The sequence below is a fragment of the Terrapene carolina genome, unplaced genomic scaffold, assembly GCF_002925995.2.
Source record: "Terrapene carolina triunguis isolate 2854851 unplaced genomic scaffold, T_m_triunguis-2.0 Scaffold120, whole genome shotgun sequence".
NCBI classification, from domain to species: Eukaryota; Metazoa; Chordata; order Testudines; family Emydidae; genus Terrapene; species Terrapene triunguis.
Window position 1 is genome coordinate 2942591 of NW_020664471.1, and position 10883 is coordinate 2953473.

The 10883-nt window shown below is 43.1% G+C and overlaps 1 long non-coding RNA gene across 1 annotated transcript; it reads left to right on the forward strand.

Moving 5' to 3' along the window:
- Window positions 1-2965: 2965 nt before the first annotated feature.
- LOC115271219 lies at window positions 2966-10883 on the forward strand. The gene is made up of 2 exons (XR_003899825.1): window positions 2966-3405; window positions 9926-10883. It is a non-coding gene; the product is annotated as an uncharacterized LOC115271219 (long non-coding RNA).

The window sequence follows — 10883 nt, forward strand, 5'->3', positions numbered from 1 at the left end:
GATGGATGTGTAGTGCTGTAGTCCTGTTTCTCTAAGTGAGAAATTGGTTCACATAGGAAGAAACCCAGAGTGTGGTTTTTGTGGTTTTTTTTTTTTGAGGCAATATGAGATTGTTTGATTGGACTTGTCTGTGCAGACATGGACTTCCTCCACCACCACCAGGACCAATGGGCTTCAGAGGCAGGCCACCCCACCCCAGAGCCAGAGGGACGCTGCAGATGCCAAGAGGTCGATTCCCTCCGCCAAGAAGGTAAGAATGTTTCCTTGTTTTGTCTTTTTAAAATTAATTTTATTTGAAACCTAAAATTACAGTAATTTTAAAGCTGTCTCTTGCAAGTATTAAAATCTAGGGCCGTATGCTATGTAAACGTTTCAGATTCCATTGTTGTAGTAATTTTAACTGCTGTGGAAGACAGCATGCATGAGATTGCTAAGAACAAAATAAGTTTAAATCCAAATTGTAATGTAGTGTTGTAACTCTTTTGTTATTTTAAAGCAGTTATCTTGAGGGGAAAAAACAATTATGATTTTATCCTTTTACACAGCTTTCCCAATGGACCCGATGTACCATCCCCTCTGCCACCTGGACGGGGCCAGAGATGGCCTGGACCGCCAGGTGGCAGACACTATTAAAGAGGCTTATTCTTTAAATTGTATAGCAGGGCGCTTTCTTGTTATCTTAAAACCATTTGAAATGGCTGGACTAAGAACTGCCTATAAAACGTTAAAGATGGCAAAGAATATTAATTGAACTTAGACAACTAATATTTTCCAGCAGCCCTCATACACCAGTTGGCAAATGCCATATATTAAAAAAAAATCTGTGACTCCTTGGACTTTTTTCAAGCATATCCTTTTTAAGCCTAGGCTTTATGGACACTGACTCCTGCACACTAAACGTAAAAGGAAAAACACGTCTGTTACAATAGGTCAAGCCTTCATTTAATATACAGAACTCTGATTGCTTTTGACAGTTGTGTGCAGCTTTTTTTAGTGTAGAACGTGAATTTGTTTTAATGCTATGATTTTGTGTGCATAAACTTGAACTCTTTTTAAGGGTTTGAAATCACTTACAAATTTTATAACAGTAAATGCAGCCAACTGCTTAATATTTGGGAAGAGTATACTGTACTACATTTTGAAGTGTTACCTGTAGAGCCCTGCACATCCGCGGGAATCTGCTTTCTATCCACGGATATCCACAGACCATTTTTGCTGCTCGCAGCTCGGATGCGGATACAAATTTTGTATCCGCACAGGGGTCTGCAGCACACACTCACCAGAACGGAGAGGCTGTCACCCAGCCTGCAGGCTCCACCTCCGCGTTCTAAATCACGCAGCAGCGGGCTGAGCGTTCTGGGAGTTGTAGTTTACCTCCTCCCTCCAAGCAAGCTAGGGACTACAACTCCCAGAAGGGAGTAAGCCAAGCGCCATTTTGAAGGTGTGGTTGTTCTTTAAATGAGCAGGCGGTAATAGCTGTGTGCATTAGAGCCTCCGCAACTGCATAGGGGCGTCCGAGCCCCCCACGGGAAGGGCGGTGCTGCATAGAAGGGCCCAGAATTGTAACCTCCCTGCCAGGAGTGGGGAAGGAGGTACGGCAAGGGCGGAGCAGGGGACAGGGCAGGAGGTCTCTGGGGAGAAGTCAGGGAGTGGGGGGTGGTTGAGGGTTGGGACTTGACACAGCCCTGTGTCCTTGCTGCGCAGTGACCTGTGGAGCTGTTTAGAGCCCTGCAAATCCACGGATATCCACAGACAATTTTTGCGGATTGGATGCGGATACACCTTTTGTATCCACGCAGGGCTCTAGTTACCTGATACACTAAATGTAATGGTTAAACAGAAATTTGTGAATGTTAATTTCGAAAAGTGTCAGTAGTTCATGAATGAACTTAAAAAACAACTGTGAACTGTTTTTAATTTTATGATAATTGTTCTTTATACACAGCTTGACCTCATTGTTTAAATGTCCAGTTGTGTAAGTAACTGTAATTTCTGAACAAAGTGTGTAACTGAACACTTGACCAATTGTATAGTACAACTGGTGTATGCATTTGCATTACCTACAGCATAAAATCAAATTAAAATGTCAGTTACTTCAAACTATGCTAACACACAGTATTGTTAAAAATCATAATTGTTCATGCTGTTAAACGTATGGATCGCTGTATAATCACCCTAACAGTTAATTTAACTTTGTTAATGTGAAAAAAAAAATAGATTTCAAAATAGTGAAACCTGTAATTTTGTGTTGCTTGTTGCTGTTGAAATTATAGATGTAATTGTAATATTTTGAAACAGTGCTGTTTAACTTCAAGGATGATCACAGTCTGTAAATTATTTTAATCCTTAAAACGTGCTGTGTTCTTTTGTGCTGAGGGTTAAATTAAATATTTTTTAGCAGTTTGGTGCAGGTGGGGCTTTTTAACTTAAGCAAACCCTTCACTGGGTCCAAAGCCTGCAAGCAAAATGTAATATATGAAGAAAGCAATAAATTGAGGTATGAGAGTGCAAAAATAGGTGGGTATTTCCCACTTTACACCTGGCTTCCAGTAAATCAATATCAAAATTCTTGAAGTACAATATTTTATTAGTAAATTTATAGCTGGTTCATAGCAATTCTGGTTCTCAATGTACTTAACTTTTCCTGAAAGCTAATATTTACCTTTCACGTTTTATTCTTGAGAAATCAGAATATTTATACTATATTTAATATTCAGTGTTGCATATTGGGGCATGGGTTTATTAAACATTAGTCATTTTGGCCATGATCTTTACTATTAAGTAAAGCTTTTCATGCATGTTTTGTTTTATTTTCTTTTATATACATATTTTATAAAACATAGTGTTAACCTCTACCGTACTCTGCTAAGTGACTTGATAGGTTTTAAATCTAAGTCTGTTTGTAGTATGGTGAAAAAAATATGCTATTATTATCTTCTAAAGGGTAACATAGTCACCCTTTGAGGCCAATTGGAGATGGTATGCAGACCTTTTGGAGAGCGTACAACAAGACTTATCTGAGGTGAGAACATTTTAAAAACTTTATCATCCATAATTTCTCTGTCCTTTACAGTCTAAAAAATTATTTAGGCAAATTTTTCTGACAACTGTACATGTGTTTAGTAACTAGTTTAGCCAAGAGAAAATGTGGTGAGAAATTTAATACTAAAGCTTCTGTTCTTTATCTTGTGTTGCAGCATATGCCAAACAATAGTTCTGGAGTCAGTTACTATAATGTCCTTCGTTTGTTCTAGTAGTAATTTCTAAATTTAGAAACTATTTCACTTGTTTTCACTATTGAGATCTCTATTTTGAACTCTTGGAATTTTTGCTATGGGGAAACTATGAATGGCAGAGCTGAAATTCAAGCTGGAAGTTCTGTTGAGTTCAAGGAGCAAAAGATCGGTATGTTCATTATGACTCTTAATTTCTTATACTGTAATGTACAGTTAGTATAAGAATATTGTAGAAGCACTTAAGTTTTCTGCAAAGTACTACCAAACTTTTTAGGAAAGAAGTATGAATACCGTACATTAGAATACAGAATAGAATGCCAGTGATGACTTATAGTTCTAAGTATGTATATAAATAGGTAGTGTCTCTTATTTTAAAACTGATATTCAGTGGGAAAGTTTTCCTGTCATCTACATTTTTTTGTTTAAAAAAATAAATTAAACTTTAAAACATTATTTTGTTGTGATCCAAAATACAGCATTTGCACAGGCTGTCTGAGATATACTGTTCTGAAGTAGTAGTTAACACCAAATTTATATAAAAATAAACAGTACAGTATGCCTACTAAAACAATCAGCTTAATTGATGACTTACAGAACTGCTCATTCTTGCTATCAGTGTCCTGTTTCTAGTGCACCAACTGGAGAAAAACAAAATAAAAAACAAAACCCAAGGGGTCTTTTCAGATATAGTTTCAGTATAACAGTAAAATAAAACTAAATTGAGAGAAGGGATTTTCCCCCAAAAAATATTGTAAAGGGGTTTTCAATCAGCAAGGAGGATTAGGCCTATTGTATGTCCATTTTCTTCTTTTAAAGTGTTTTGGTGAGGACTTCTGAGGTTAACTTTTCAAGCCCAGATATATTGCATGACTATTAGGATGTGATACTGTGACAGCGTACCCCATAAGGCTTTATGGGGAGGGGGTGCTTATAAATGTATGTATGACATAACTGGAATACGTTTTGTGCTGCCTGTGCCAGGTAACATATCTCCGTAAAGGTTATGGTCTACTATATCTATTCATCCTATTTGTACATATATATATCATTTTCTACTTGAGGTTAAGAATATGGGCTGTATGCTTGCTTGGTTTCTAAGTAAGCTTTGGGAGGCATTTGGTCAGCTTCTTTAGGAAGGAATTCGCCAGGTTAAGTACCTGATCAGGGAACAATGCATCTTGGAATGCTCCAATCCACATAAGAAGTCTTCCTGGAGACATGCAAGATTCCATGTGGGCAATGGCTTCAGCCTGTAAAGACTGAGTCATGCAGGGACATGTGACTTGCCCAGGTGACTCCAGAACTCCATTTTGGAGCTGGACTTTGCATAGGAGGGAGGAGGGGGGTCTCCTCCCACAAGAGAGAGTCTATTTAACCCTGGGAGAGACCCCTCCATTTGGTCTTCAGCTGGCTAAAGAAGGAGCCTCTCCACCCCCCCTGGATGCTTGAAGGAAACCGAAACAAAAGACAGTAGCTACAGGGGTTGTGAGAGATTGCTGGACCCAGGCTAAAGGGAGATTAGCCTGTGAAAGGGAGCATTCTGGAACTGGTGAGGAACTTATCTGTATTTAGTTTGATTAGGCATAGATTTGCGCATTTTATTTTATTTTGCTTGTGACTTACTTTGTTCTGTCTGTTACTACTTGGAACCACTTACATCCTACTGTCTGTATTTAATAAAATCACTTTTTATTTAGTAATTTACTCAGAGTATGTATTAATACCTGGGGGAGCAAACAGCTGTGCATATCTCTCTATCAGTGTTATAGAGGGCGAACAATTTATGAGTTTGCCCTGCATAAGCTTTATGCAGGGTAAAACGGATTTATCTGGGTTTAGACCCCATTGGGAGTTGGGCATCTGAGTGCTAAAGACAAGCACACACCTGTGAGCTGTTTTTGGGTAACCTTGCAGCTTTGGGACAAGTGATTCAGACCCTTGGTCTGTGTTAGAGCCAGACAGGAGTGTCTGACTCAGCAAGACGGGGTGCTGGAGTCCTGAACTGGCAGGGAAAACAGAAGCAGGGGTAGTCTTGGCACATCGGGTGGCAGCTCCCGAGGGGGTTTCTGTGATCCAACCCGTCACAGTGGCGTAGTCGAGCAGGGTCTGTGCACAGCTGATTGCTTTGAGATACTGGTAGAGATTTTAAGTGAGTTTTAAGTGTGGTGGCTGGAGAACAGACAAAGTGGTTACTGGTTTGTTATTTTCTGTTTGCTTATTTCGGGCAAGGGAAGTAGGGACAGAAAAGGAAGCAAAATAAGTAAGGCAGGAAAATGAGTACTAGTGACCTCAGTTTCAGTGAACTGCAGAGGGATTGTAGCCCAGCACAAGAAAGCAGGACAATGAGTACTAGTGACGCTGCTAATAAACTAAAGCTGGCCAGGCTGGTAGCAAAAGAGAAAGAAAATGAACATAAGAGACAGTTGGAACTAAGACAATTAGAAATTAGTGCCAGGGAGGCAGAACATGCAAGGGAAGAGGCTGCCCACAAGAGAGCTATGGAGGCAGAGGCAGCTGCCCACAAGAGAGCTATGGAGGTGGAGGCAGCGAGGGAGCGAGCGGCGGCAGCGAGGGCGGAGGCAGAGGCAGCTGCCCAGGAGAGGGCTATGGAGGCCCAGAGGGAGGCCCAGAAACATGAACTGACTGTTATGGAGTCGAGGAGACAAAACCCTCCCCCTGCTGGCTCCACTACCCCAAAAATCCACAAATGGGAGCGACTATGTCCACAGTATGACGAGTCCAGCGATATCGCAGAATATTTCATCACCTTTGAGAGACTGTGCACCCTCCATGCCATCCCTGAAGATCAGAAGATGACCACATTGATAGCAAAATTGACTGGCAGAGCTCTGGACATATTCAATAAGATGCCTATTGATGATGCTTCAAACTATGGTAAATTTAAGGAACTGGTTTTGAAACAGTTTCAGGTTACACCTGAAACCTACAGGGTTAAATTCAGGAACCTTAAGAGGGGATCTGGATTAAGTAATGTGGCTTATGCCAATGAAATGAGAGATTTGGTAGATAAATGGGTGCGGGGGAGAGGCATTACCAGCTTTGAAGGGATGTGTGATCTGGTTACTCAGGAACACTTCCTGAATATGTGCAGTGATGAGGTAAAACAGTATTTGTGGGACAAAAAGGTAAATGCAGTGGGTGAATTAGCTGAGTATGCTGACTCTTATGAACAAGCACAAGCTGCGATCAAGCATAAACCACTGGTGGAGGGGTATAAGGTTGGGGGAAAGCAGAATCACCGTTTTACCCCTGGGTCTGGGAAAAAGGAGGCTGGGCAGTCACCCCCCCATTCTCCTGTTACTCGTCCCAAATTTCCTGCACAAGCAGGGGATCCCAGACGGTGCTTTCACTGCAATTCCCCAGGGCACCTGAGGAGTAGCTGTCCCAAATTGAAGGAGAATAAACCTCCCTTGTCCCATGTTAGCTCGGTTGCCTTCAGCCCTGAGGCCCCAGAGGGCACCCCCACCTCTTATCACACCAGCTTGGTGGACATGGGGCCCAGTGAAGCGGACAGGGAACACATCAAGGTTGTCAAGATCGATGGCATGGAGTGTCTGGGATGGAGGGATACAGCGGCTCAGTTCTCTCTGGTTCGACCGAGTGCGGTCCCAGATGCTAGTGTTCTGACGGGGCAGACGACCCACATTAAGGGGGTGGGGCCGCAGAGGTTCCCTGTGCCCCTGGCTAAGGTTCATGTAGAATGGGAAGGTATGGAAAGGGATTTACTGGTGGGGATGCTCGAGGACATCCCCGCGGACATGTTGCTGGGAAATGATTTTTTCAGCAGAACTAGGACTGTTAGTGTGGTAACTCGCAGCATGAAGAAAGGCTGTGAGGGGGAGGCTGTTCCGGCTGATGACTGTAGGTCTGATGCAGCTGAACAGCCAACACCTCCTGCCCCAGGGAACATGGTGGTGGGTGACTCAGAGGGAGTCCCCAGGGATGGGGCGGGGACCTTGGAACCCATAGAGGAGTTGGGGGAGGGTCTCATTGACAGAACAGTGCAGGGAGGCGGGGTATTTCCAAATATGGGAGAGGCAGAGCCAGGCCTCTGTCTGGCTGAGGACAACAGGCTCCCAGGGGTGGGGGCAGGGGAGATGCAGTCAGTGCCCAGGGACGCTATCTCAAGGGTTGTCTGTCAGGAATTTGCAGCTAGACAAAGGGCGGACCCCTCCCTTGAAAGTATAAGAAAGTGTATCTCGGAGGGAACTCCAGGAAGGGAGGGGGGGGAGAAGTTTTTTGAAGAGGACGGGAAACTGTACAGGCAGGCCCCTGTAGGGAAAAACCAGGGTCCCGGTCAACCCTATAAGCAGTTGGTTGTACCCAGCCAACACCGGGGGGAATTAGTGCTGGTAGCACATGACAGTCCCTTTGCTGGTCACTTGGGGGTACAGAGAACATATGACAGGCTGAGGAGGAATTTCTACTGGCCAGGGATACAGAATGATGTGAGGGATTATTGTAGGACTTGTGCGGTGTGTCAGGAGAGGAAGAAGCCGGGGGAACCCCAGAAGGCTCCGCTGCGTCCCTTGCCCATCATCCAGGAGGCATTCCAAAGAGTGGCAATAGACATAGTGGGCCCTATGCCACGCCCCACCCGGAGAGGGAACAAGTATATCTTGGTGGTAGTAGACTTCGCCACTCGGCACCCTGAGGCAATTGCACTGTCTAACATAGAAGCCGAGACAGTGGCAAGAGCTCTGCTCACCATATTCAGCAGAGTGGGCTTCCCTAAGGAAATTTTGTCAGATCGGGGGGCAAACTTTATGTCGCAGTTGTTCAATGAGCTATGGAAGGTGTGTGGAGTGAAACAGCTTAAGACGGCCCCCTACCACCCCCAGGCCAATGGGCTGGTGGAAAGATTCAATGGGACCCTAAAATCCATGCTGGGGATGTATGCCAAAAAAAGGGGCCAATGTTGGGATGAACTATTACCGTTCCTGCTGTACGCCTACAGGGAGGTACCCCAAGAGTCCACAGGCTTTTCTCCATTTGACCTTCTGTATGGGAGGAAAGTGAGGGGACCCCTCGATCTCATCAGGGATACCTGGGAAGGATGCAACACGGTAAGGGAGGAACCTGTGACTGAGTATGTCCAGAGGTTCAGGAGGGAGTTGAAGGACATGATGGAGATTGTACAAAACAACCTCCAGAGCAGTCAGGCCAAGCAAAAGGCGTGGTATGATAAAAATACTTGTAAACGCACTTTTGATGTAGGAGATTTGGTCATGGTACTCGGCCCTGCCAAAAAGTTCAAGATGCAAAACTCCTGGGAGGGGCCCTTTGAAGTGGTGGAAGTGGCGAATGAGGACACTTATAAAGTTAAAAAGCCCCTGGATGGTGCGGTACCCCAATTGGTACACGTAAACAGACTCAAGGCCTATCACAGCAGAGTGGCCGAGGTAAACATGATCTGTTGCGTCGAAGGGGAAACCGAGGCACACCCACTCACTGATCTGATGGCTGAATGCCAAGACGGGTCGTCCCTTGAAAGTATAGAAATCTGTAGTGAGCTGACACCACTCGAAAGGAGGGAAGCATTGTCAACACTGCAGAAGTACAGTGAGGTATTTTCCAACAAACCAGGGAGGACGCACTTGCTGTCCCATAGGATCCTCACGAAAGGGGCTCAACCTCCTCCTTCCAGGCCTTATAGGGCCACCGGCAAGGTGAAGGAGCAAATTCAGGCTGAGATACAAAGCATGTTGGACTTGGGGGTGATTAAGGATTCCGACAGTGCATGGGCTTCCCCTGTGGTCTTGGTCCCCAAAAGAGATGGCACCGTTAGATTTTGTGTAGACTATAGAAAACTCAATGCTGTCACTGTAACAGATGCATACCCCATGCCAAGAATTGATGACATGCTGGATGTGCTGAGCCAAGCCAAGTACCTTAGTACCTTTGATCTGACCAAAGGTTACTGGCAGATCCCTCTGGAGGGAGAGGCGCAACAAAAATCAGCTTTTATCACGGACATAGGGCTCTATGAATTCACAGTGTTACCTTTTGGTCTGGTAAATGCGGGGGCCACCTTCCAGAGACTGGTCAACAGAGTGTTAAATGGCTTGCAGCATTATGCTAGGGCATATATAGATGACATTGCTGTATTCAGCAACACCTGGGGTGACCACAGAGAGCACCTGGAAGTCGTGCTATCAAAGCTCAAAGAGGCTGGGCTAACTGTGAAGCCCTCCAAGTGCAAGATAGGGGCAGCCAAAGTCCCTTATCTGGGGCACTGGGTAGGGGGGGGTAAAATATCCCCCGACCCTCTTAAGGTGGAAGCCATCGTGAAATGGCCTGTACCCCAGACTAAAAGGCAAGTCCAATCCTTCATAGGCTTGGCAAACTATTACAGGAGGTTTGTGGTGGGGTTCAGTGACGTTGTGTCCCCAATCACGGACTTATGTAAAAAGCATCAACCTAATAAGGTCATTTGGTCAGAGGCATGCCAAAAAGGCTTCAACAAGGTAAAAGCACTCCTGTCCGCGAAGCCTGTGCTGGCCAGCCCTGACTTCGAAAAGCCTTTTGAGTTGTGCACTATTAGGATGTGATACATTAACAGAAAATATCAGACAAACTAAATTGGTTATACAGATTTGAATGAGAAGCAAGTGAAAAGACAACATTGTTTATAAAAGCCACTATGTACATTCATACACTCTGTTTAGTGTACTAGGATTACCATAATCTTCTGAGATTTGTGCACTGACTACTTTGGCAGAAGATAGGTAAAAAGGTAAATTTTATCTTTCATTTCCTCTCTTCTTCTCCCCCCTTTTTATTTTGTAGAACTCAGTTTTCTTTGAAAAGTTTATGGCAGTTTTTTTGGCAGCAAAACTAATCTTTCTGCTTCTTATCTCTAATTTCTCAGCAGATGGACCATCACCGTTTGAAGGAGCATCTAGTCAAAATTATAAGTATCCTAAAGAACTCTCTCCACTAGTTTTGATAAACTCATTCAGTAATGATGTAACTCTTTTGTAGTGCAGGGATTAACAACTTCCTCTATACAGAAAGGTGAGATGCTAGTTTTTATTTTCCTGTAGCAGTTTGGGGGGAAAAAAACACCTTATTTTTAATAGCACTTATTAAAATGCTGTTCACAGTTTTCATTATTTACAATTAGCAAGAGCTTGCTTTTCTCATATCTAAGAGTTTGAGAGTAATTAGTATGTAATTAAAAAAAAGTTTCAAAGAAGAAACGAACACAAAATCTGATGTGATAGGGACACCTATCACAAGGATATGAAATGTTGATTATATACTGTCAAGTAATATTATATGATATTAGTTGGATAGATTCTTTATTCTTATTTTTAGAAGTTGCATTTTTTATTCTTCAATTTATTATTCTATCAAATAATATTACTTTGAAATACACCTAGCAAGTTGAGCACGGAGCATTGAGTCAGTAAGTGTAAAAAGTAAGTGTCTTTTTAAGGAAGCAAAAATAAAATTCTCTTAATGCTGCCTTGTCTTTTTTTCCCTCCCTTTGCTGTATAGAAATATTGTACTCTGAAAAACAGTGTAAGTGGGGAAAATTTGCATTTGGGAATCTGCTTTCAACCCTTTATGACTGAATGTTTTTTTTTTACTTGATTTAATAAACTAAGTTATTTATAAGAA